Here is a 27,981-nt window from a genome sequence, read left to right as displayed (position 1 = left end):
AAAGATTAAATAAAGGTGTAAAAAATAAAAAAATATATATATACCGATTTCCAATTGTTATGAAATCGGCCCTAATTAATCAGCCAATCCGTTTAATCGGTCGACCTCTAATAGATTGTATGGAGACTACATACACACTCTTTAGCAAAGGTCTCCCAAAGTAATGTTTAACTACCGCCTGTGCGTTTCAGTTGAAACATTGTTGCCAAGAATGACACGCAGGGACAGGGACGCACAACTTCATAGACAAATCCCATTGACTTTGAAACCACGGCTGAATCAGGATGTCCGAATCCAACTCAAAAGCTGCAAATGAATTGACAGAAATGGTAAGTTTCTTATCTGTATAGCGTTTTTCTTACCCGATGGTAACATTTGTATCTAAGAAATTATTGTTTGTGTGGTCTCTCCCAAAGATGGAAGCGACGATGCAGAACCTTCACAATAAATTTCAAATAATCTCCGACCAGATTGTTTCTAAAAAAATATCCTTTTAATCATACCCTACTACTAGCAACTGTTGAATAGAATGAATCTCTGTTATTGAAGAACAGCATCTCAAAGCTGCCGTTGAGTTTATAGTGCATACAAATAATAGGATATTCAAGCAATAGACCTAATCTCAAAATTGCAGCTGTTTATTTTAATCAGAGATTTAAAAAAGGGTTTATGAAAATCCAGTGGTTTTTCAGAGAATAAAATATGCATTTCATTTAGTTTCTCTGTAAAAAAAAATCCTGTTTCATGTACAACCTAACTATGCACAGTATATTATAATAATAATGTAATTACATATATTGCGAGACTGCCCTTAACCAACCCATTGGATGAAGTGGGGATTCGAAATGATGACCTGGAGAAGAACGTTACTGACCTGATGACCCAGGCTGGTTTGGAGGAGCAGCAGACTTCTAAGTGACCAAGCCCTCGGGTTAACACATATCAGATCGGCTAACTTCACCCGATTTCTGGGACAGAAGATATGCCATGACAAAGGACTACACAGAGTATAGTTATTACTGATCTATTGTTGTGTTACATCAGCCTATGGCATTTGCTAAATAATTTAATGGGATATCACTTAGATGGATTTTACCATGTAAACAATTGTTACATGGACACAATACATAATTATTTCTATAATACAATAAATGTGTATTCACATTTTTTTGAACAATATGATGGGGTTGGATCATTCCAAGTCTTCCTGTCATCACATTATCACCCATAACATTTCAGGAGAAACAGGTCACATAAGATTAAACATAAGATTAAACATAAGGGCCTATTTTCCAGGCCCAGATTAAGTCTAGTCCTGAACTATGACACACTTTCAATGGAGATTCTTCATTGAAAATTATTAAATCGAGGACTAGCCTCAATCTGCGTCCAAGAATATGGACTGTGAAGTAACAACTATCAATATGAACATGGCATTTATTACATAAAGAAGAAACCAAATGATGTATTTTATAACTGCTGTTGAAAAAAAAGGTGACTTAGTTATAACATAAAAAAAGAGAGCAGGGCCCCTAGATCAGAGCCTGTCTGTAATCCAGTTGTCCAGAATATCTCATATTGAAGGACACAGATTTGCTGCCATCGGGCTCCACACAAAGTACTGGAAAGCGAAGAAACAATCAATATCTGTATTTTGTGGAGTAGTTGTTACGGTGAGTGAATGAGGACCCAAAAGCGAACTAACTTAAACAGAGCTTCTTTAATAACCAAACATAGGTAGGCTCAGATAGACCGGCAGATTCCGACAGGACAGGACAAGGTTACAGCAAACATGACGACAGTCTGGTTCAGGCATGAATGACACAAACAAACAAGAATCCGACAAGGACAGGAGCAGAAACAGAGAGAGATATAGGGACCTAATCAGAGGGAAAAAGGGAACAGGTGGGAAACGGGGTGAATGGGTAGTTAGAGGAGACAAGGAACAGCTGGGAGAAAGCGGGGGAGAAAAGGTAACCTAACAACGACCAGCAGAGGGAGACAGGGTGAAGGGAAAGGACAGAGACAAGACAACATGACAGTACATGACAGTACCCCCCCACTCACCGAGCGCCTCCTGGCGCACTCGAGGAGGAAACCTGGCGGCAACGGAGGAAATCATCAATCAGCGCACGGTCCAGCACGTCCCGAGAGGGAACCCAACTCCTCTCCTCAGGACCGTACCCCTCCCAGTCAACTAGGTACTGATGACCACGGCCCCGAGGACGCATGTCCAAGATTTTACGGACCCTGTAGATAGGTGCGCCCTCGACAAGGATGGGGGGGGGGGGGGGGGAGACGAGCGGGGGCGCGAAGAACGGGCTTAACACAGGAGACATGGAAGACCGGGTGGACGCGACGAAGATATCGCGGAAGAAGAAGTCGCACTGCGACAGGATTAATGACCTGAGAGATACGGAATGGACCAATGAACCGCGGGGTCAACTTGCGAGAAGCCGTCTTAAGGGGAAGGTTCTGAGTGGAGAGCCAAACTCTCTGACCGCGACAATATCTAGGGCTCTTAGTTCTACGCTTATTAGCAGCTCTCACAGTCTGCGCCCTATAACGGCAAAGTGCAGACCTGACCCTCTTCCAGGTGCGCTCGCAACGTTGGACAAAAGCCTGAGCGGAGGGGACGCTGGACTCGGCGAACTGAGATGAGAACAACGGAGGCTGGTACCCGAGGCTACTCTGAAAAGGAGATAGCCCGGTCGCAGACGAAGGAAGCGAGTTGTGGGCGTATTCTGCCCAGGGGAGCTGTTCTGACCAAGACGCAGGGTTGCGAAAAGAAAGACTGCGTAAGATGCGACCAATAGTCTGATTGGCCCGTTCTGCTTGACCGTTAGACTGGGGGTGAAAGCCGGAAGAGAGACTGACGGAAGCCCCAATCAAACGGCAAAACTCCCTCCAAAATTGAGACGTGAATTGCGGACCTCTGTCCGAAACGACGTCTGACGGAAGGCCATGAATTCTGAAAACATTCTCGATGATGATTTGTGCCGTCTCTTTAGCAGAAGGAAGCTTAGCAAGGGGAATGAAATGAGCCGCCTTAGAGAACCTATCGACAACCGTAAGAATAACAGTCTTCCCCGCTGACGAAGGCAGTCCGGTGACAAAATCTAAGGCGATGTGAGACCACGGTCGAGAGGGAATAGGAAGCGGCCTGAGACGGCCGGCAGGAGGAGAGTTACCGGACTTAGTCTGCGCGCAGACCGAACAAGCAGCCACGAAACGACGCGTGTCATGCTCCCGGGTGGGCCACCAGAAACGCTGGCGAATGGAAGCAAGCGTACCCCGAACGCCAGGGTGGCCGGCTAACTTGGCAGAGTGAGCCCACTGAAGAACGGCCAGACGAGTAGGAACGGGAACGAAAAGAAGGTTCCTAGGACAAGCGCGCGGCGACGGAGTTTGAGTGAGTGCTTGCTTTACCTGCCTCTCAATTCCCCAGACAGTCAACCCGACAACACGCCCCTCAGGGAGAATCCCCTCGGGGTCAGTGGAGGCTACTGAAGAACTGAAGAGACGAGACAAAGCATCAGGCTTGGTATTCTTAGAGCCCGGACGATAAGAAATCACGAACTCGAAACGAGCGAAAAACAGCGCCCAACGCGCCTGACGCGCATTAAGTCGTTTGGCAGAACGGATGTACTCAAGGTTCCTATGGTCAGTCCAAACGACAAAAGGAACGGTCGCCCCCTCCAACCACTGTCGCCATTCGCCTAGGGCTAACCGGATGGCGAGCAGTTCGCGGTTACCCACATCATAGTTACGTTCCGACGGCGACAGGCGATGAGAAAAATATGCGCATGGGTGGACCTTGTCGTCAGAGAGGGAGCGCTGAGAAAGGATGGCTCCCACTCCCACCTCTGACGCGTCAACCTCGACAACGAACTGTCTAGAGACGTCAGGTGTAACAAGGATAGGAGCGGATGTAAAACGATTCTTGAGGAGATCAAAAGCTCCCTGGGCGGAAACGGACCACTTAAAGCACGTCTTGACAGAAGTAAGGGCTGTGAGAGGAGCTGCCACCTGACCGAAATTACGGATGAAACGACGATAGAAGTTCGCGAAGCCGAGAAAGCGCTGCAGCTCGACGCGTGACTTAGGGACGGGCCAATCAATGACAGCTTGGACCTTAGCGGGATCCATCTTAATGCCTTCAGCGGAAATAACAGAACCGAGAAATGTGACGGAGGAGGCATGAAAAGTGCACTTCTCAGCCTTCACAAAAAGACAATTCTCTAAAAGGCGCTGGAGGACACGTCGAACGTGCTGAACATGAATCTGGAGTGACGGTGAAAAAAATCAGGATATCGTCAAGGTAAACGAAAACAAAGATGTTCAGCATGTCTCTCAGGACATCATTGACTAATGCCTGAAAGACAGCTGGAGCGTTAGCGAGGCCGAAAGGAAGAACCCGGTATTCAAAGTGCCCTAACGGAGTGTTAAACGCCGTCTTCCACTCGTCCCCCTCCCTGATGCGCACGAGATGGTAAGCGTTACGAAGGTCCAACTTAGTGAAAAACCTGGCTCCCTGCAGGATCTCGAAGGCTGAAGACATAAGAGGAAGCGGATAACGATTCTTCACTGTTATGTCATTCAGCCCTCGATAATCTATGCAGGGGCGCAGAGACCCGTCCTTCTTCTTGACAAAAAAAAACCCCGCTCCGGCGGGAGAGGAGGAGGGGACTATGGTACCGGCGTCAAGAGCTACAGACAAATAATCTTCGAGAGCCTTACGTTCGGGAGCCGACAGAGAGTATAGTCTACCCCGGGGGGGGGGGGTGGTTCCCGGAAGGAGATCAATACTACAATCATACGACCGGTGTGGAGGAAGAGAGGTGGCCCTGGACCGACTGAACACCGTGCGCAGATCGTGATATTCCTCCGGCACCCCTGTCAAATCACCAGGCTCCTCCTGTGAAGAAGAGACAGAGGAAACAGGAGGGATAGCAGACATTAAACATTTCACATGACAAGAGACGTTCCAGGAGAGGATAGAATTACTAGACCAATTAATGGAAGGATTATGACAAACTAGCCAGGGATGGCCCAAAACAACAGGTGTAAAAGGTGAACGAAAAATTAAAAAAGAAATGGTTTCACTATGATTACCAGAAACAGTGAGGGTTAAAGGTAGCGTCTCACGCTGAATCCTGGGGAGAGGACTACCATCCAGGGCGAACAAGGCCGTGGGCTCCTTTAACTGTCTGAGAGGAATGTCATGTTCCCGAGCCCAGGTCTCGTCCATAAAACAGCCCTCCGCCCCAGAGTCTATTAAGGCACTGCAGGAAGCTGACGAACCGGTCCAGCGTAGATGGACCGACAAGGTAGTGCAGGATCTTGAAGGAGAGACAGGAGTAGTAGCGCTCACCAGTAGCCCTCCGCTTACTGACGAGCTCTGGCCTTTTACTGGACATGAAGTGACAAAATGACCAGCGGAACCGCAATAGAGACAGAGGCGGTTGGTGATTCTCCGTTCCCTCTCCTCAGTCGAGATGCGGATACCTCCCAGCTGCATGGGCTCAGCACCCGAGCCGGCAGAGGAAGATGGTAGTGATGCGGAGAGGGAGGCGACGGAGAGCGCGAGCTCCTTTCCACGAGCTCGGTGACGAAGATCAACCCGTCGCTCAATGCGAATAGCGAGTTCAATCAAGGAATCCACGCTGGAAGGAACCTCCCGGGAGAGAATCTCATCCTTTACCTCTGCGCGGAAACCCTCCAGAAGACGAGCGAGCAAGGCCGGCTCGTTCCAGCCACTGGAGACAGCAAGAGTGCGAAACTCAATAGAGTAGTCTGTTATGGATCGATTGCCTTGACATAGGGAAGACAGGGCCCTGGAAGCCTCCTCCCCAAAAACAGATCGATCAAAAACCCGTATCATCTCCTCCTTAAAGTCTTGATACTGGTTAGTACACTCAGCCCTTGCCTCCCAGATTGCCGTGCCCCACTCACGAGCCCGTCCAATAAGGAGAGATATGACGTAGGCGACACGAGCAGTGCTCCTGGAGTAAGTGTTGGGCTGGAGAGAAAACACAATATCACACTGGGTGAGGAACGAGCGGCATTCAGTGGGCTCCCCAGAGTAACACGGCGGGTTATTGATTCTGGGCTCCGGAGATTCGAAAGCCCTGGAAGTGGCCGGTGGATCGAGGCGGAGATGGTGAACCTGTTCTGTGAGGTTGGAGACTTGGGTGGCCAGGGTCTCAACGGCATGTCGAGCAGCAGACAATTCCTGCTTGTGTCTGCCTAGCATCGCTCCCTGGATCTCGACGGCTGAGTGGAGAGGATCCGAAGTCGCTGGGTCCATTTTTGGTCGGATTCTTCTGTTACGGTGAGTGAATGAGGACCCAAAAGCGAACTAACTTAAACAGAGCTTCTTTAATAACCAAACATAGGTAGGCTCAGATAGACCGGCAGATTCCGACAGGACAGGACAAGGTTACAGCAAACATGACGACAGTCTGGTTCAGGCATGAATGACACAAACAAACAAGAATCCGACAAGGACAGGAGCAGAAACAGAGAGAGATATAGGGACCTAATCAGAGGGAAAAAGGGAACAGGTGGGAAACGGGGTGAATGGGTAGTTAGAGGAGACAAGGAACAGCTGGGAGAAAGCGGGGGAGAAAAGGTAACCTAACAACGACCAGCAGAGGGAGACAGGGTGAAGGGAAAGGACAGAGACAAGACAACATGACAGTACATGACAGTAGTCTTTAGGAGATACCTGTCCCCAGATCTATCATGATGTGCTTGTTCCTGGAACAGTGCAGAGAAGGAATATTTCAGTTTCACAGAGTCATGCAGGACAACAACAAAAAGTTGTGTTGCGCTCAGTTAATTGAAGCAGCTTGGGTCTGTTGTACTAAAGGAGAATTGTTTTATTTCTGAAGTAAATCTCTATTTTTGATGTAAATGGAATGTTATGGAAAGGTCCAGATACTTTTTTTGTGATTTAGCTTGTTTTTGAGAAACTTACCCCAGCTGCGATTCACTTCCTCATTGCTCATTGTGTCTTTTGCATGCCCTGATATTGAACAAACAAAAGCCCCAAAAACACACAAATGTATTCTTTAAGAAACTAACACGTTCCCAGTATAGTGATGCAGGTCTTTAGATTTTGCACACATTAAATTGTCATTCTAAAATTGTCAACGTTATATTCCCTTTTGTGCGACTCAAGCTGTTTCTTCTACCAGCTGTGCTGTGTAGGCTGTGTGGGCTGTGTCCGTGTACTATAGGAACACGCACGGCATGCACAGCTCCATTGGAGAAACAGTGCAACTCGACCAAAATGGATTATAATGTTGAGGATAAAGTTCGGAAAGACACAATTTCATGTGTACAACATCTAAAGACCTACATCGCGCGTCCTTTGCTAAAAGGATGTATTTGGGTGTTTTGTTTTAGCTTCTGCTCATGCCCTGATACTGCACAATGAGCAATGACGAAGTGAATTGCGGCTGGGGTACGTTTCTCAAAAACAAGCCAGATCACCCCAAAAAGTGTCTGGAGCCTTCTACAACATGACATTTATACATGACATGTATAATCTATGACCAGAACAACAGTCTTACCACAATTAGCCATAAAATTCCTAGTTTGAAAGCAACTGTTTACTGGAAGATGTGCGAGGCTATTTCCCCAAAATTTTCCCACATGTGGGCCTGCCAACTAGCAACTCCAGTGAGCTTCAGCTCCTCATCATTCGAGTGACAGCTAGCAAGATGCACACACAGCAGAGCGAGAGAAAGCAATGACATGGCGGACATACGCGATTTAGTATGCAATTTTCGGGGATCACTTTTGGCTCGAGGGCTACTTTCAGAACTACTGGCTAAAAAGTATACACAAGTACCAGATAATCTCTAAGACTGAGCATCCCTTTGCTGTCCTCAGCTAGCCTACATAGCATGAGGGCCTGTGCTCTCTAAACCCATTTGCGGAGCCTAGTGAATGTTTGCATCAATTTAGCAAGTCAAAACTAGAGATTGGTTTGCAGGGCTCTGAAGTGAAGGCAGACATGATAACTTGAAACTCACCTGAAGAAGAACATGACAGTGCAAGGGTCATACAGCTCGTACATCTTGTTGAAGTCCGGCACCTCTGTGATGTCGACCAACTAGATGACTGCAAAAATGTTCACCTGTAGTGAGGAATAGTGATGTTGGTACTGTAAAAATAGCAACGTTCAATGAAACGTGGTCACAGATGTGAAATACAAACATCAACATTGGTACAATAACGTACATCTTACCTTTTCAGCTATGCTGTACAACACCTCGTCCATTTTTATACATGTTGGGTCCCAATCGTGTCCAAACCTAATAACCAGTGCTCTGTCCTCCTCGAATTGGATGGCTTGGTCGACCTGCCAGCCGTTGTGGAGATGCGGTAGCATGTACGACATCTTGATCCTGCAGTGTCAACACGTAACCTGGGAGAGTAAATATTGGGAAGTAACATGTTTAGTTAATTAGGCGAAAGACTTGATAGATGTGGTAGAGGTCAATGGAAAGCAGACTGTGGGGGACAGAAGAACTCCAGATTGGCGCACATGCCCGAACTCTGATCTAAGGGGATACTTGTCAAATCCATCAAGATTGATGTATTGTAACAGGCCCACAATGTGGTTACAAAAAGTATAATTTTGACACATTTAGAAGTAGTCCCTTTTCAGGTTTAGAAGAAATGACTGCTAAATGCTAACTCCCGTTCGTATAAACTGGTAGCATAGCTAGCATAGAGAAATTGGTAGTCAGTCGTTTTTCATTTTAATGCAGTTGATTGGTGACGATGACATGTACTGGGGTTGACATTAAGGCTGACCACATTTAGTCGACTGGTCACCTACTCATTCAAGGGTTTTTCTTTATTTTTAATATGTTCTACATTGTAGTGAAGACATCGAAACTTTGTAATAACACGTGGAATCATGTAAAAAAAAAAAAAAAAAAAATTCAAAATCAGCCACCCTTTGCCTTGATGACAGCTTTGCACACTATTGGCATTCTCTCAACCAGCTTCACCTGGAATGCTTTTTCAACAGTCTTGAAGAAGTTCCCACATATGCTGAGCACTTGTTGCATGATTTTCCTTCGCTCTGTAGTCCAAAGCATTCCAAACCATCTCAATTGGGTAGAGGTCGGTGATTGTGGAGGCCAGGTCATATGATGCAGCACTCCATCACTCTCCTTCTTGGTCAAATAGCCCTTACACAGCCTGGAGGTGTGTTAGGTCATTGTCCTGTTGAAAAACAAATGATAGTCCCCCTAAGCCCAAACCAGATGGGATTATGTATTGCTGCAGAATGCTGTGGTAGCCATGCTGGTTAAGTGTGCCTTGAACTCTAAATAAATCACTGACATTTTCACCAGCAAAGCACCCCCACAACCATCACATCGCCTCCTCCATGCTTCACGGTGGGAAACACACATGACGAGATCATCGTTCATATTTCTTAAAGTAATGATAGACTGTTGTTTCTCTTTGCTTATTTGATCTGTTCTTGCCATAATGTGGACTTGGTCTTTTACCAAATAAAGCTATCTTCTGTATACCACCCTTCATTGACACAACACAACTGATTGGCTCAAATGCATTAAGATGAAAAAAAAAATCCACAAGTTAACTTTTAACAAGGCACACCTGTTAATGAAACCGCATTCCAGGTGACTACCTCATGAAGCTGGTTGAGAGAATGCCAAGACTACTTTGAAGAATCTCAAATATATTTTGATTTGTTTAAACACTTTTTTTGGTTACTACACGATTCCATATGTATTATTACATAGTTTTGATGTCTTCACTATTACTCTACAAACTTTTGACTGGTACTGTACATATTGAATGTGTTGCATGAATGGTGATCACAGCCCTACTGACAATACAATTAAAATACATTGTGTTTTAATGCTATTTTTTTCCACCCTGCTGCATGTATTCAATGTATTCCATTTAAAATGTGGCTCCCAGTGTGGCTTTACTTCCAGGCTATTATGACTCATCTGACAATTCCTTCTCTGTATGTTCATTTTTTTTTTACACCTTTATTTAACTAGGCAAGTCACTTAAGAACACATTCTTATTTTCAATGACGGCCTGGGAACGGTGGGTTAACTGCCTTGTTCAGGGGCAGAACGACAGATTTTTAACTTGTCAGCTCGGGGATTCGTTTTTTTTTTGTCACTGCTCTTGCGTTCCGTGCAAGCAGTGAGGTTATATGCAGCAGTTTTGGCCGCCTGGCTCGTTGCGAACTGTGTGAAGTCCATTTATTCCTAACAAAGACCGTAATTAATTTCCCAGAATTGTACATAATTATGACATTACATTGAAGGTTGTACAATGTAACAGTAATATTTAGACTTAGGGATGGCACCCGTTAGATGAAATACGGTACGGTATTTCACTGAAAGAATAAACATTTTGCTTTCAAAATGATAGTTTCCGGATGCGACCATAGTAATGACCAAAGTCTCGTATTTCTGTGTGTTATTATCTTATAATTAAGTCTATGATTTGATATTTGATAGAGCAGTCTGACTGAGCGATGGTAGGCAGCAGCAGGCTCGTAAGCATTCATTCAAACAGTACTTCCGTGCGTTTACCAGCAGCTCTTCGCAATGCTTCAAGCGTTAGGCTTGAAGTCATAAACAGCTCATCAACTCCCGAGATTAGGCTGGTGTAACCGATGTGAAATGGCTAGCTAGTTAGCGGGGTGCGCGCTAATAGCGTTTCAAACGTCTCTCGCTCTGAGACTTGGAGTAGTTGTTCCCCTTGCTCTGCAAGGGCCGCGGCTTTTGTGGAGGGATGGGTAACGATGCTTCGAGGGTGGCTGTTGTCGATGTGTTCCTGGTTCGAGCCCAGGTAGGGGCGAGGAGAGGGACGGAAGCTATACTGTTACACTGGCAATAATAAAGTGCCTATAAGAACATCCAATAGTCAAAGGTATATGAAATACAAAATGGTATAGAGAGAAATAGTCCTATAATTCCTATAATAACTACAACCTAAAACTTCTTACCTGGGAATATTGAAGACTCATGTTAAAAGGAACCACCAGCTTTCATATGTTCTCATATTCTGAGCAAGGAACTTAAACGTTAGCTTTTTTACATGGCACATATTGCACTTTTACTTTCTTCTCCAACACTTTGTTTTTGCATTATTTAAACCAAATTGAACATGTTTCATTATTTATTTGAGGCTAAATTGATTTTATTGATGTATTATGTTAAGTTAAAATAAGTGTTCATTCAGTATTGTTGTAATTGTCATTATTACAAAAAAATTAAATAATTAAATAAAAAAGGAACAAAAAAAAACGGCCAATTAATCGGAATCAGCTTTTTTTTGGTCATCCAATAATCGGTATCGATGTTGAAAAATCATACTCGGTCGACCTCTAATCTTTACTTTTACTCAAGTATGACAATTGGGTACTTTTTTCACCACTGGATTCCATTGATTATCCTTAAGATGTTTCTACAACTTGATTGGAGTCCACCTGTGGTAAATTCAATTGATTGGACATGATTTGGAAAGGCACAGTCCTGTCTATATTAAAGGGAACCAAAAAATATCTGCAGCATTGAAGGCCCCCAAGAACACAGCGGTCTCCATCATTCTTATATGGAAGAAGTTTGGGACCAAGACTCTTCCTAGAGCTGGCCGCCCGACCAAACTGAGCATTCGGGGGAGAAGGGCCTTGGTTAGGGAGGTGACCAAGAACCTGATGGTCACTCTGACAGAGCTCCAGAGTTCCTCTGTAGAGATGGGAGAACCTTCCTGATGGAGAACCATCTCCGCAGCACTCCACCAATCAGGCCTTTATGGTAGAGTGGCCAGACAGAAGCCACTCCTCAGTAAAAGGCACATGACAGCCAGCTTGGTATTTGCCAAAAGGCACCTACAGGACTCTCAAACCATGAAAAACACGATAGAAACCAGATTCTCTGGTCTGATGAAACCAAGATTGAACTCTTTAGCCTGAATGCCAAGCCTCACTTCTGGAAGAAACCTGGCACCATCCTGGCCTCCTCCCTAAGTTTTTTTTCTATTCACCGCTATAGCACACTCCGCCAACCCTGATGTCCTAGCCGTGTCTGAATCCTGGCTTAGGAAGGCCACCAAAAATTCTGAAATTTCCATCCCCAACTACATTTTCCGCCAAGATAGAACTGCCAAAGGGGGTGTAGTTGCAATTTACTGCAGAGACAGACTGCAGAGTTCTGTCATGCTATCCAGGGCTGTGCCTAAAGAGTTTGAGCTCCTACTTTTAAAAATCCACCTTTCCAGAAATAAGTCTCTCACTGTTCCCGCTTGTTATAGACCCCCTCAGGCCCCAGCTGTGCCCTGGACACCATATGTGAATTAATCGCCCCACATTTATCTTCAGATATTGTACTGTTAGGTGACATAAACTGGGATATGCTTAACACCCCTGCCATCCTACAAATCTAAGCCAGATGCCCTCAAGCTCACACAAATTATCATGGAACCTACCAGGTACAACCCTAAATCCGTAAACACGGGCATCCTCTTAGAAATCATCCTGACCAACCTGCCCTCTAAATACACCTCTGTTGTCTTCAACCAGGATCTCAGCGATCACTGCCTCATTGCCTGCGTCCGTAAATGGGTCAAACAACCACCCCTCATCACTGTCAAACGCTCCCTAAAAAAACTTCAGTGAGCAGGCCTTTCTAAATGACCTGGCCCGGGTGTCCTGGAAGGATATTGACCTAATTCCGTCAGTAGAGGATGCCTGGTTATTCTTTAAAAGTGCTTTCCTCACCATCTTAAATAAGCATCCCTGACGACCCTCCCACTCTGTCTGCCGTATTTTGTCTTTGTTCTTGTTTCCTTCCTTATTAGGATGCCGGTGGGCGGAGTTGAGAGGGTCGTCAGCTACATGGGAAACACCTGGGCCCAGGTGTTTCCCAGGATAAATACACCCCTTCCCCATTCATGGAGGAGACTCTCTCCATGCAGACATTTGTAGATTGTGTTGTGGTTCTTGTTGACTTTTTGTTTGTTTGCTTTGGCACCTTTCAACACCCTGCATTATCACATTCATGCATGCAAAACACTCACTTACGCTACTGATTACTGATTACACACATCATTGTATATTTTCCTTAGTTGCTTTAGTTAATAAATATCTTTTGTTACTCCTTATCTCCACGTTGTCTCCCTTTGTTACGGGCTTTGAGCCGGTTCGTGACAAGTGGGGGCTCATCCGGGATATTTGAACTGTTGGTTTGGGAGACCGTGGAAGTACGTGTTTGTTTGTATATTGTGTTTGAGTTTAATAGGCCCAGTATTGGTTGCCTTTGGTTGGGTTGTGTGCTGCGTTGGAGAGAGTATAATGGTTAGTTTCCAGGCCCTGTCTAGCCTGGAAACGTTTGTTCTACTTTCTTTTGGGACATCAGCCTGAGGTGAGTAATCGGCTGTGTACCTCAGTGGGAGATTTGGGTAGGGTAGTGGAACTTGCTACCTGGAGCTATAGTTTTTTTCCCCTGATAGGCTTAGCGACATGTTTCATTTTTGGAATATGTTGGGCATGGTTAATGTTTGTTATTTTTGTGTGGTGTCTGTGGACTGAGCAGTTGTCTCGGGGGCACATCCGTGGCTTGGTGGAATTTACCAGCATGCTAGGGAGTTTTTCCTTGCCAGCGGGCTACAGTGTGTAAATTCCCACTGCAAATCTGCACGAAGACTAGGGTTGAGTTATTGTAGGTTTTGGGGAAGCTCCGTATCTCATCTCTCTTCTGTGGTGCTCAGGGTGATTGTCAATTCTCGGGTTATGGTCTGGTGTGCTCAGCAGAGGGGAAGAGCGAAATGTTTTTTTTTTTTTGTGTTTTGTTGTTGTAACTATGGCATCTTATATAGATGAATTCATTCGCTTTCCATCTGAGAAATTGTTAGATTTAGGTACTAAAGAACAGCTGTTGAAGGTCGCTGAACACTACAACGTTGAGATTAGTGATAAACGTCTAAAGAATTCTATTAGGTTGATATTGAAGGCCAATCTGATGGAGAGTGGTATTCTTGAAGTTACCACTGAGCCAGCCTCTGCTGAGAGTTTGTCGTCTCCCCATAACGTTACAATGGCCATTCCAAGTAGTCTTCTTTTTGAACAGCAGAAAGAACTGCTTTTGTTACAGCTAGAGCATGATCGGCAAAGTAATCGTGGGAAGCTAGAGCATGATCGTGAGAAGCTAGAGCATGATCGTGAGAAGCTAGAGCATGATCGTGTAAAGTATGAAAAGGAATTGGCATTTAAACAAGATATGGAGCGTGCTAAAATCAAGTTGCAACAAGAACGTATAGAGTTGGTTAGGGAAGGAAAGATCTCAGGGGAGAGTTTGTTTTGGGAAGGTGATCCAGATTTACCTAGGGGTAGTTCCTCTTTTGGTCGTGCCCCAGAGACATTTGATATTGTTGGGAACTTACGGTTATTGCCTCAGTTTAATGAAAGGGATCCCGAGACATTCTTTTCGTTGTTTGAGCGTGTTGCTGACGCTAGGAGTTGGCCTGATTCTGACCGCACTTTAATGTTGCAGTGTGTGCTGACTGGTAAAGCGCAGGAAGCATATTCAGCTCTTAGTGTACACGACAGTGCCAATTATGATAAAGTTAAAACAGCTGTGTTACAGATTTATGAATTGGTCCCTGAGGCTTACCGCCAACGATTTAGAACATTAAAAAGGGATGATAAGCAATCTCATGTTGAATTTGCGCGACAATTATCTTTACAGTTTAATCGCTGGTGTTCCGCCTCTGCAGTTGTGACTTTCCAAGGGCTGTGCCATGTAAATCTGTTAAAACCCTATTATGCACGTTCCTCTGAGACTGAACAGTGGGATTCTGCAGAGGACGCTAAACCTGTTCTTTTGGCTGATACCGTTGTTTCCTTGGGTTCTTGTCGTGCTAGATCTGTGCATGAGGAGGAAGATGTTCCTGGTCCTGACGATTGTATATTGCAGGGTAGATTGAAAAATTCAGAAACACTGGATATCTTAGACAGTCTTCTCACTCACCTACCTGTTGATGGGCGGAAAGAGATGGTTGGTCTGATTCAGAGATTTCCAGGTTTGTTTTCTGATACACCTACACGTACAAACTTAATGGAACATGATATTGACATTGGAGATGCTGACCCCATTCGTCAGCGGTTCTATAGAGTTTCTTCAGAGAAACTACGTTGTCTGGATGCTGAGGTCAAGTACATGCTGGAGAGTAAGATAGCAGAGCCTTCTTTCTCCAGTTGGGCTTCTCCCTGTATCTTGGTCAGTAAACCGGATGGAACAAACCGATTTTGTACGGACTACCGTAAGGTAAACAGTGTCACAAAGCCAGATTCATTTCCTCTTCCTAGGATGGAGGACTGTGTTGATCAAGTCGGTGCAGCTAAGTTTGTGAGCAAATTTGACCTGTTAAAAGGCTATTGGCAGGTGCCACTGACGACTAGGGCACGTGAAATTTCTGCCTTTATTACACCCTTTGGTCTGTACTCATATTCGGTTATGAGTTTCGGTCTGCGTAATGCACCTGCGACTTTTCAGCGACTTATGAACAGGGTTGTTGCCGGTCTGACCGGGTGCGCTGTTTATTTGGACGATGTAGTGATATATGCAGATACTTGGGAAGAACATCTGTCCCGTATTCAAGCCTTGTTCGAGCGTCTGGCTGCGGCTCGCCTCACAATCAATCTGGCTAAATGTGAGTTTGCTCAGGCAACCGTTACATACCTTGGAAAAGTGATTGGGCAGGGTGAAGTGCGTCCTGTTCGGGCGAAAGTGGTGGCTATTGATGCTTTTCCATCACCAACTACTAAAAAGGAACTGATGCGTTTCTTGGGCATGATTGGTTATTACCGTAGTTTTTGTAGTAACTTCTCTACTGTGGTCGCTCCCTTGACCGATATGCTGAAAGCTAAGGCTGTTTACGTTTGGTCTACTCGTTGTCAACACGCTTTTGAAGAGGCAAAGAGGTTGCTTACCTCAACTCCGGTGCTGGCTGCTCCTCGCATGGATTTGTCATTTACCTTGCAGGTGGATGCTAGTCATGTGGGGGCAGGTGCAGTTTTGCTGCAAGCAGATGTGTCTGGGGTTGAGAGGCCTGTTAGTTTCTTTTCCAAAAAGTTTAACGATTATCAGTTGAACTATTCGGTTATTGAAAAGGAAGCACTAGCACTCATTTGGGCGCTACAACACTTCGAAGTGTATGTCGGGTCGGGGGGTAGTACCTATTGTGGTCTACACCGACCATAACCCCCTCACTTTTTTGAGGTCCATGATGTGTCCAAACCAGAGGATAATGCGATGGTGTTTATTTTTACAATCATTCCATCTCGATGTGCGGCACATCAGGGGATCTGAAAACGTGATTGCTGATGCGCTCTCTTGTGCACCCTGCTCCTAAATGTTTACGGGACTGACCATTGCTTCCTATTGTCATGTTCTCTCTGTCCTGTCTGCTCCCTCCTGGTCTTGTTTTCTTCGTTCCTCTTAAATGTTGCTTCCTGTGCGAAGGTTGCTGAGGTTTGGGGAGGAGGTTGGCTGGGGCAAATTGTAAGTGTAAACACATAACCCCTCACCAATTTGGGACTGCAGGGGCTGGTATGTTGTTCCGGGGTCCTTGTTGGTCCCCGGTTTTATGGGGGGGAATGTGACGACCCTCCCACTCTGTCTGCCGTATTTTGTCTTTGTTCTTGTTTCCTTCCTTATTAGGATGCCGGTGGGCGGAGTTGAGAGGGTCGTCAGCTACATGGGAAACACCTGGGCCCAGGTGTTTCCCAGGATAAATACACCCCTTCCCCATTCATGGAGGAGACTCTCTCCATGCAGACATTTGTAGATTGTGTTGTGGTTCTTGTTGACTTTTTGTTTGTTTGCTTTGGCACCTTTTAACACCCTGCATTATCACATTCATGCATGCAAAACACTCACTTACGCTACTGATTACTGATTACACACATCATTGTATATTTTCCTTAGTTGCTTTAGTTAATAAATATCTTTTGTTACTCCTTATTTCCACGTTGTCTCCCTTTGTTACGGGCTTTGAGCCGGTTCGTGACACTAAAGATCGGAAAGCTGCCGCGGTCATCCCACTCTTCAAAGGGGGAGACACCCAAGACCCAAACTGTTACAGACCTATATATATCCTACCCTGCCTTCATAAAGTCTTCGAAAGCCAAGTTAACAAACAGATCACTGACCATTTTGAATCCCACCGTACCTTCCCTGCTATGCAATCTGGTTTCTGAGCTGGTCATGGGTGTACCTCAGCCACGCTCAAGGTCCTAAACGATATCATAACCACCATCAATAAAATACTGTGCAGCCGTTTTCGTCGAACTGGCATCCGCATCGACTCTGTTAATCACCCCATTCTTATCGGCATACTCAACAGCCTTGGTTTCTCAAATGACTGCCTCGCCTGGTTCACCAACTACTTCTCAGACAGAGTTCAGTGTGTCAAATTGTAGGGCCTGTTGTCTGGATCTCTGGCAGTCTCTATGGGGGTTTGAAAATAAAAGAGAGCAGCACACTCTAGGAGCTCAGATGCAAAAATGTAACGTTTCGACAGCCAAGCTGTCTTCATCAGGGATTATACCCTGATGAAGACAGCTTGGCTGTCGAAACGTTGGTATTACATTTTTGCATCTGAGCTCCTACAGTGTGCGGCTCTCTTTTATTTTCAAGTTTCTACTCCGCTAGCCAGCACCTCGTCTTAATAGGTGTGCATTTCTTTTTCTTCTAGTCTCTATGGGGGTGCCACAGGGTTCAATTCTCGGGCTGACTCTATTCTCCGTATACATCAATGATGTCGCTCTTCCTGTTGGTCATTCTCTGATCCACCTCTACGCAGATGACACCATTCTGTATACTTCTGGACCTTCTTTGGACACTGTGTTAACAAATCTCCAGACGAGCTTCAATAACATACCACTCTCCTTCCGTGGCCTCCAACTGCTCTTAAATGCAAGTAAAGCTAAATGCATGCTCTTCAACCGATAGCTGCCCACAGCTGCCCAACCGTCTTGCATCACTACTCTGGACAGGTCTGACTTAGAATATGTGGACAACTACAAATACTTTGGGGCAAAAAAAGTATTTAGTCAGCCACCAATTGTGCAAGTTCTCCCACTTAAAAAGATGAGAGAGGCCTGTAATTTTCATCATAGGTACACTTCAGCTATGACAGACAAAATGAGATTTTTTTTCTCCAGAAAAACACATTGTAGGATTTTTAATGAATTTATTTGCAAATTATGGTGGAAAATAAGTATTTGGTCACCTACAAACAAGCAAGATTTCTGGCTCTCACAGACCTGTAACTTATTCTTTAAGAGGCTCCTCTGTCCTCCACTCGTTACCTGTATTAATGGCACATGTTTGAACTTGTTATCAGTATAAAATACACCTGTACACAACCTCAAACAGTCACACTCCAAACTCCACTATGGCCAAGACCAAAGAGCTGTCAAAGGACACCAGAAACAACATTGTAGACCTGCACCAGGCTGGGAAGACTGAATCTGCAATAGGTAAGCAGCTTGGTTTGAAGAAATCAACTGTGGGAGCAATTATTAGGAAATGGAAGACATACAAGGCCACTGATAATCTCCCTCGATCTGGGGCTCCATGCAAGATCTCACACCGTGGGGTCAAAATGATCACAAAAACGGTGAGCAAAAATCCCAGAACCACACGGGGGGACCTAGTGAATGACCTGCAGAGAGCTGGGACCAAAGTAACAAAGCCTACCATCAGTAACACACTACGCCGCCAGGGACTCAAATCCTGCAGTGCCAGACGTGTCCCCCTGCTTAAGCCAGTACATATCCAGGCCCGTCTGAAGTTTGCTAGAGAGCATGTGGATGATCCAGAAGAAGATTGGGAGAATGTCATATGGTCCGATGAAACCAAAATATAACCTTTTGGTAAAATCTCAACTCATTGTGTTTGGAGGACAAAGAATACTGAGTTGCATCCAAAGAACACCATACTTACTGTGAAGCATGGGGGTGGAAACATCATGCTTTGGGGCTGTTTTTCTGCAAAGGGACCAGGGCGACTGGAAAGGAAAGAATGAAGGGGGCCATGTATTGTGAGATTTTTAGTGAAAACCTCCTTCCATCAGCAAGGGCATTGAAGATGAAACGTGGCTGGGTCTTTCAGCATGACAATGATCCCAAACACACCGCCTGGGGCAACGAAGGAGTGGCTTCGTAAGAAGCATTTCAAGGTCCTGGAGTGGCCTAGCCAGTCTCCAGATCTCAACCCCATAGAAAATATTTGGAGGGAGTTGAAAGTCCGTGTTGCCCAACAACAGCCCCAAAACATCACTGCTCTAGAGGAGGTCTGCATGGAGGAATGGGCCAAAATACCAGCAACAGTGTGTGAAAACCTTGTGAAGACTTACAGAACATGTTTGACCTCTGTCATTGCCAACAAAGGGTATATAACAAAGTATTGAGATAAACTTTTGTTATTGACCAACTACTTATTTTCCACCATAATTTGCAAATAAATTCATTAAAAATCCTACAATGTGATTTTCTGGATTTTTTTTCTTCTCATTTTGTCTGTCATAGTTGAAGTGTACCTATGATGAAAATTACAGGCCTCTCTTATCTTTTTAAGTGGGAGAACTTGCACAATTGGTGGCTGACTAAATACTTTTTTGCCCCACTGTACCTAGATGTCTGGTTAGACTGTAAACTCTCCTTCCAGACTCACATCAAGCATCTCCAATCAAAAATTTAATCTAGAATTGGCTTCCTATTTCGCAACAAAGCATCCTTCACTCATGCACCCAAACATACCCTCGTAAAACGGACTATCCTACCGATCCTTGACTTCGGCAATGTCATTTACAAAATAGCCTCCAACACTATACTCAACAATCTGGATGCAGTCTATCACAGTGCCATCCGTTTTGTCACCAAAGCCCCATATACTACCCACCACTGCAACCTGTAGGCTCTCGTTGGCTGGCTCGCTCCATATTCGTCGCCAAAACCACTGGCTCCAGGTCATCTATAAGTCTTTGCTAAAGGTAAAGCCCCGTCTTATCTCAGCTCACTGATCACCATAGCAGCACCTACCCGTAACACATGCTCCAGCAGGTATATTTCACTGGTCACCCCCAAAGCCAACTCCTATTTTGGCAGCCTTTCCTTCCAGTTCTCTGCTGCCAATGACTGGAACGAATTGCAAAAATCACTGAAGCTGGAGACTCATATCTCCCTCACTAACTTTAAGCATCAGCTGTCAGAGCAGCTTACAGATCATTGCACCTGTACATAACCCATCTGTAAATAGCCCACCCAACTACCTCATCCCCATATTGTTATTTATTTTTTTGCTCCTTTGCACCCCAGTATCTCTACTTGCACATTCATCTTCTGCTCATCTATTACTCCAGTGTTCAATTGCTAAATTGTTATTATTTTGCCACTATGGCCTATTTATTGCCTTAGCTCCCTAATCTTACTTCATTTGCACACACTGTATATAGACTTTTCTATTGTCTTATTTGACTGTACGTTTGTTGATTCCATGTGTAACTCTGTGTTGTTGTTTGTGTCGCAATGCTTTGCTTTATCTTGGCCAGGTCGCAGTTATAAATGAGAACTTGTTCTCAACTGGCATACCTGGTTAAATAAAGGTGAAATAAAAAAAATATATAAAATAAATACGATGAAGCACGGTGGTGGCAGCATCATGCTGTGGGGGTGTTTTTTAGCGGCAGGGACTGGGAGACTTGTCAGGATCGAGGGAAAGATGAACGGAACAAAGCACATAGAGATCCTTGATGAAAACCTGCTCCAGAGCGCTCAGGACCTCAGACTGGGGTGAAAGTTCACCTTCCAACAGGACAATGACCCTAAGCACTCAGCCAAGACAACGCAGGAGTGGCTTCGGGACAGGAAGCTTGGCCCCAGTGATGTACAGTTGAAGTTCGAAGTTTACATACACTTAGGTTGGAGTCATTAAAACTCATTTTTCAACCTCTCCACAAATTTCTTGTAAACAAACTATAGTTTTGGCAAGTCGGTTAGGACATCTACTTTGTTCATGACACAAGTAATTTTTCCAACAATTGTTTACAGACAGATTATTTCACTTATATTTCAATGTATCACAATTCCAGTGGGTCAGAAGTTTACATACACTAAGTTGACTGTGCCTTTGAACAGCTTGGAAAATTCCAGAAAATGTCAATGCTTTAGAAGCTTCTGATTGACTCAAATGATGTCAATTAGCCTATTGGAGGTGTACCTGTGGATGTATTTCAAGGCCTACCTTCAAACTCAGTGCCTCTTTGCTTGACATCATGGGAAATCAAAAGAAATCAGACAAGAAATCAGACCTCCACAAGTCTGGTTCATCCTTGGGAGCAATTTCCAAACGCCTGAAGGTACCACGTACATCTGTACAAACAATAGTGCGCAAGTATAAACACCATGGGACCATGCAGCCATCATACCGCTAGAGATGAACGTACTTTGGTGCGAAAAGTACAAATCAATCCCAGAACAACAGCAAAGGACATTGTGAAGATGCTGGAGGAAACCAGTACAAAAGTATCTATATCCACAGTAAAACGAGTCCTATTTCGACATAACCTGAAAGGCCGCTCAGCAAGGAAGAAGCCACTGCTCCAAAACCTCAATTTAAAAAGGCCAGACTACAGTTTGCAACTGCACATGGGGACAAAGATCGTACTTTTTGGAGAAATGTCCTCTGGTCTGATGAAACAAAAATAGAACTGTTTGGCCATAATGACTATCGTTATGTTTGGAGGAAAAAGGGGGATGCTTGCAAGCCGAAGAACACCATCCCAACCGTGAAGCACGGGGGTGGCAGCATCATGTTGTGGGGGTGCTTTTCTGCAGGAGGTGTCAGAGGAAGGCCCTAAAAATGGTCAAAAATTGTCACTAGCCACCCTAGTCATAAACTGTTCTCTCTACTACCGCATGGCAAGCGGTACCGGAGTGCCAAGTCTAGGATAAAAGGGCTTCTCAACTGTTTATCGTATATGCATAGTCACTTTAACTATACATTATGTACATACTAGCTCAATTGGGCCGACCAACCAGTGCTCCCGCACATTGGCTAACCGGGCGATCTGTATTGTGTGCCGCCACCCGCCAACCCCTCTTTTATGCTACTGCTAGTCTCTGTTCATCATATATGCATAGGCACTTTAACCATTACTACATGTACATACTACCTCAATCAGCCTGACTAACCGGTGTCTGTATGTAGCCCGCTACTTTTATAGCCTCGCTACAGTATATAGCCTGTCTTTTTACTGTTGTTTTATTTCTTTACTTACCTATTGTTCACCTAACACCTTTTGTGCACTATAAGTAAGCATTTCACTGTAAAATCTACACCTGTTGTATTCAGCGCACGTGACAAATAAACTTTGATTTGGAGAGATTGGAAACCCAAATTGGTATACACGGACAAGTTCTGGCCTGGTTTAGATCTTATCTGTCGGAAAGATATCAGTTTGTCTCTGTGAATGGTTTGTCCTCTGACAAATCAACTGTACATTTCGGTTTTCCTCAAGGTTCCGTTTTAGGACCACTATTGTTTTCACTATATATTTTACCTCTTGGGGATGTTATTCGAAAACATAATGTTAACTTTCACTGCTATGCGGATGACACACAGCTGTACATTTCAATGAAACATGGTGAAGCCCCAAAATTGCCCTTGCTAGAAGCATCTGTTTCAGAAGTGGATGGCTGCAAACTTTCTACTTTTAAACTCGGTCCCAAGAAACAAAGAGATCTTCTGTTGAATCTGAAAATTAATCTTAATGGTTGTACAGTCGTCTCAAATAAAACTGTGAAGGACCTCGGCGTTACTCTGGACCCTGATCTCTCTTTTGAAGAACATATCAAGACCATTTCAAGGACAGCTTTTTTCCATATACGTAACATTGCAAAAATCAGAAACTTTCTGTCCAAAAATGATGCAGAAAAATTAATCCATGCTTTTGTCACTTCTAGGTTAGACTACTGCAATGCTCTACTTTCCGGCTACCCGGATAAAGCACTAAATAAACTTCAGTTAGTGCTAAATACGGCTGCTAGAATCCTGACTAGAACCAAAACATTTGATCATATTACTCCAGTGCTAGCCTCTCTACACTGGCTTCCTGTCAAAGCAAGTGCTGATTTCAAGGTTTTACTGCTAACCTACAAAGCATTATTACATGGGCTTGCTCCTACCTATCTCTCTGATTTGGTCTTGCCGTACATACCTACACGTACGCTACGGTCACAAGACGCAGGCCTCCTAATTGTCTCTAGAATTTCTAAGCAAACAGCTGGAGGCAGGGCTTTCTCCTATAGAGCTCCATTTTTATGGAACGGTCTGCCTACCCATGTCAGAGACGCACGTCTTTACTGAAGACTCATCTCTTCAGTGGGTCATATGATTGAGTGTAGTTTGGCCCAGGAGTCGGAAGGTGAACGGAATGGCTCTGGAGCAACGAACCGCCCTTGCTGTCTCTGCCTGGCCGGTTCCCCTCTTTCCACTGTGATTCTCTGCCTCTAACCCTATTACAGGGGCTGAGTCACTGGCTTACTGGGGCTCTCTCATGCCGTCCCTGGAGGGGGTGCGTCACCTGAGTGGGTTGATTCACTGATGTGGTCATCCTGTCTGACCCCCCCCCCCCCCCCCCCCCCCCTTGGGTTGTGCCGTGGTGGAGGTCTTTGTGGGCTATACTCAGCCTTGTCTCAGGATGGTAAGTTGGTGGTTGAAGATATCCCTCTAGTGGTGTGGGGGCTGTGCTTTGGCAAAGTGGGTGGGGTTATATCCTTCCTGTTTGGCCCTGTCCGGGGGTGTCCTCGGATGGGGCCACAGTGTCTCCTGACCCCTCCTGTCTCAGCCTCCAGTATTTAAGCTGCAGTAGTTTGTGTGTCGGGGGGCTAGGGTCAGTTTGTTATATCTGGAGTACTTCTCCTGTCCTATTCGGTGTCCTGTGTGAATCTAAGTGTGCGTTCTCTAACTCTCTCCTTCTTTCTCTCTCTCTCAGAGGACCTGAGCCCTAGGACCATGCCCTAGGACTACCTGACATGATGACTCCTTGCTGTCCCCAGTCCACCTGGCCGTGCTGCTGCTCCAGTTTCAACTTTTCTGCCTTATTATTATTCGACCATGCTGGTCATTTATGAACTTTTGAACATCTTGGCCATGTTCTGTTATAATCTCCACCCGGCACAGCCAGAAGAGGACTGGCCACCCCACATAGCCTGGTTCCTCTCTAGGTTTCTTCCTGGGTTTTGGCCTTTCTAGGGAGTTTTTCCTAGCCACCGTGCTTCTACACCTGCATTGCTTGCTGTTTGGGGTTTTAGGCTGGGTTTCTGTACAGCACTTTGAGATATCAGCTGATGTACGAAGGGCTATATAAATAAATTTGATTTGATTTGATTTGAGAGACTGGTGCACTTCACAAAATAGATGGCATCACGAGGAGGGAAAATTATGTGGATACATTGAAGCAACATATGAAGACATCAGTCGAGAAGTGAAAGTTTGGTCGCAAATGGATCTTCAAATGGACAATGACCCCAAGCATACTTCCAAAGTTGTAGCAAAACGGCTCAAGGACAACAAAGTCTAGGTATTGGAGTGACCATCACAAAGCCCTGACCTCATCCTATAGAACATTTGTGGGCAGAACTGAAAAAGCGTGCGCGAGCAAGGAGGCCTACAAACCTGACTCGGTTACACCAGCTCTGTCAGGAGGAATGGGCCAAAATTCCACCAACTTATTGTGGAAAGCTTGTGGAAGGCTACCTGAAACATTTGACCCAAGTTAAACAATTTAAAGGCAATGCTACCAAATACTAATTGAGTGTATGTCAACTTCTGACTCACTGGAAATTTGATGAAAGAAATAAGAGCTGAAATAAATAATTATTTCTGCTATTATTCTGACATTTCACATTCTTCAAATAAAGTGGTGATCCTAACTGACCTAAGACAGGGAATTTTTACGAGGATTAAATGTCAGGATTTGTGACAAACTGAGTTTAAATGTATTTGGCTAAGATGTATGTAAATTTCTGGCTTCAACTGTACATATTACCTCAATTACCTCAACTAACCGGTGCCCCCGCACATTGACTCTGTATCGACACACCCTGTATGCAGCCTTGCTTGTTATTTAACTGCTGCTGTTAAATTATTTGTCACTTTTATTTTCTATTTTTTTACTTAACACTTTTTAAATTTATTTTTTCTTAACTTCTTAAAGCATTGTTGGTTAAGGGCTTGTAAGTCAGCATTTCACTGTAAGGTCTACCTATACCTGTTGTATTAACCTAAGCGCATGTGAAAAACAAAACTTGATTTGATTTGCCAAGTGTCTGAATGTCCTTGAGTGGCCCAGTCAGAGCCCAGACTTGATTGATCCCGATTGAACATCTCTGGAGAGACCTGAAAATAGCTGTGCAGCAACGCTCCCCATCCAACCTGACAGAACTTGAGAGGATCTCAAATCAAATTGTATTTGTCCCATGCGCTAAATACAACAGGTAGACCTTACAGTGAAATGCTTACTTACAAGCCCTTAACACGTATTTTTCTTAACTGCATTGTTGGTTAAGTAAAAAAATAGATAACTAAAAAATATAGATAACATAATTAAAGTAAAATAACAGTAGCGAGGATAGTCGAGGTAATTCGTACATGTCGGTAGAGTTAAAGTGACTCTGCAGAGAAGAATGGGCGAAATAGCCCAAATACAGGTGACAAGTTTGTAGCATCATACCCAAGAAGACTGACTGACTCAAGGCTGTAATCGCGGCCAAATGCGCTTCAACAAAGTACTATACTGAGTAATAAGTCTGAATATTTCTGTAAATGTGATATTTAAGTTTTGTATTTTTGATAAATTATTAAACATTTCTAAAAACCTGTTTTTGCTTTGTCATTATGGGGTATTGTGTGTAGATTCTCGTTCTTATATTTCTTAATTCCATTCCTTGACTTTTTAGATTCGTGTGTATTGTTAGATATTATTACTGCACTGTTGGAGCTAGGAACACAAGCATTTCGCTACACCCGCAATAACATCAGCCAAATATGTGTATGCGAATGCAACCCATAACATTTTATTTGATAAGCTATTGTCGATAATGAAAAACCCCAAAATATTTTAAGCCTAACTAGATAACACCGTGGCTAACGGTAGCTACGTTATAGTAGCTAGCCTGGCTGGCTTGGAAATCACCAGAAAGTCGGAGTTGAAAGGTCTCAAATAATATTTAAACATTGAAAATTTAAAAGTAAGGTTTCAAAAACGCTTACCTTTATAAAAATGATCACAAGCACCAAAGCCCTGAACCAAACTGGTAGCCTGGGTCTATTGGTGAAAACACGAATTCTGTTATTTACGCTTGCGCATTACGTCACAAAAAGTAACAAAACGGCATTTAAAACCATACAATTTGTTTCATTATATGGCGTTTACATATGAATCAGAACTTGGAAGTTTCCGACTTGCTGATTCTTTGAACGCGGCACGTGTATGACTACAACCAGTTAGCAAGTCGAAAATATCAGAATTTCGTAGTTCCGACTAGCAAGGGAATGAGGCTCAAGACAACTGGGACTCGGAAAAAGATGAGATCAAATCATGACGTCAGTGGTCTTCAGGTCAAAAGTCGGAGCTCAAGAAAGAGTTCCCAAATTGGAATTCCGAGTTGGATGACCTTTCAAATAGATGTTTCTATTTGACATTCTCACAGGCCCATCCTCATCATCGGGGCTGCTGTGGAGGCGGTCAAAAAAAGTTCCTCTGCGTACACATATCCGAGGAGCTGAACAGATATCTATCATGCCACCACCCCAATGGACATTTATCATGCTGAATATACATTTATATTTATCATTGTCACAGTTAAAAATATGTATTATGTTTGTTTCATTCACATTTGCACTTCTGGATCCCGGAGCTTAAGAATTTCACTGTACACTGCAACTACATCTGTGTTCCTATGCATGTGACTAAATAAAAATCGAATACTTTCAATCTAGACTGCCATATTGTTGAAGTGACGAAACAAGGTCATCGGTTTCTGGGACCAATCGGAACGGCTAGAATGTGTTCTAGAAATCATCGAGGAGGCACTCAGATCCAGACTCATTGCAGAGAAAAAAAAATGAACGTCTGTGGGCGTGGAGTAGCAAGACATTTGGATAGCCAGGGGTGTGTTCAGTTCGCTTGAACACTTGCTACGTTTCGGAATGGTTTGTACTGACCAACACATTTTCCCAAAATGTTCTTGTACATTATTGAACAGACTTTGAGATAAGTTTGCTCCGTTAGGGGTGTGTGCCTTGGTATGGCTTCAAGCAATGAATGATGTATTTAAAGCGCAGTGCTTTAAATGCAGTGCTTCCCACTCAGATGGGCCTGGTAGCTCTCCACTGTGACACACTTCTCACTGAAGGGGCAGTCGGTCCGCGTCGTTTTACTGGGGTTCTAACACACTTCCTGTTTACAACCAGGCTGCATCTTAAGGAAGATCAGGTCCAGAGAGTTGGTAACCACAGCCAGTTTCAGCTCTGCGTCTCCTAGGATCTCTTTGGGGGCCGTGGTGTTAATGTCAAAGTTGGGGAACCGAAGGTCACTGCTGTCATTTGTGTAGTCTATACTCCCGCCTCATGAAGTCACAGTTGGCCTTCTGTGTGTGTTCAACCAGTTGTTGGGTGGAGTAGAACATCCCAGGACAGTAGAGACAGTTGAGCCCATGCAGCAGGTTTTCGTATAGGCCCTTCTCAGGGAGGATCTTAACACATTTGACAGTCTTGTCAGTCATCTTCCTGAGGAAGGGAGCGCGAGGCAGCCAGGCACATCACATATACACCACAGATTAAACATATGCGCCAATTTTCCAGATTAAGCCACCCTGAACTGAAACACTCAATT

At 44.4% G+C, this 27,981-nt stretch overlaps 1 long non-coding RNA gene across 3 annotated transcripts; it reads right to left on the bottom strand.

Moving 5' to 3' along the window:
- Positions 1–474: 474 nt before the first annotated feature.
- LOC110496372 (uncharacterized) lies at positions 475–26,857 on the bottom strand. Of its 3 annotated transcripts, none has more exons than XR_016488545.1 (4): positions 26,358–26,857; positions 8,261–8,440; positions 8,046–8,149; positions 475–968 (listed from the first exon to the last, which is right to left on the bottom strand). It is a non-coding gene; the product is annotated as an uncharacterized LOC110496372 (long non-coding RNA). The 3 variants fall into 3 exon arrangements; XR_016488544.1 differs by lacking the exon at positions 475–968 and adding an exon at positions 6,712–6,762; XR_016488546.1 differs by lacking the exon at positions 475–968 and adding an exon at positions 9,033–9,249 and having other exon boundaries at positions 7,468–8,149; positions 26,358–26,641.
- Positions 26,858–27,981: the final 1,124 nt, after the last annotated feature.

Source organism: Oncorhynchus mykiss, chromosome 18 (assembly GCF_057628025.1).
Source record: "Oncorhynchus mykiss isolate SJ-2025 chromosome 18, ASM5762802v1, whole genome shotgun sequence".
NCBI classification, from domain to species: Eukaryota; Metazoa; Chordata; class Actinopteri; order Salmoniformes; family Salmonidae; genus Oncorhynchus; species Oncorhynchus mykiss.
Note: the sequence above shows the minus strand (reverse complement) of the source record. Positions and strands in the feature narration are given on the sequence as shown.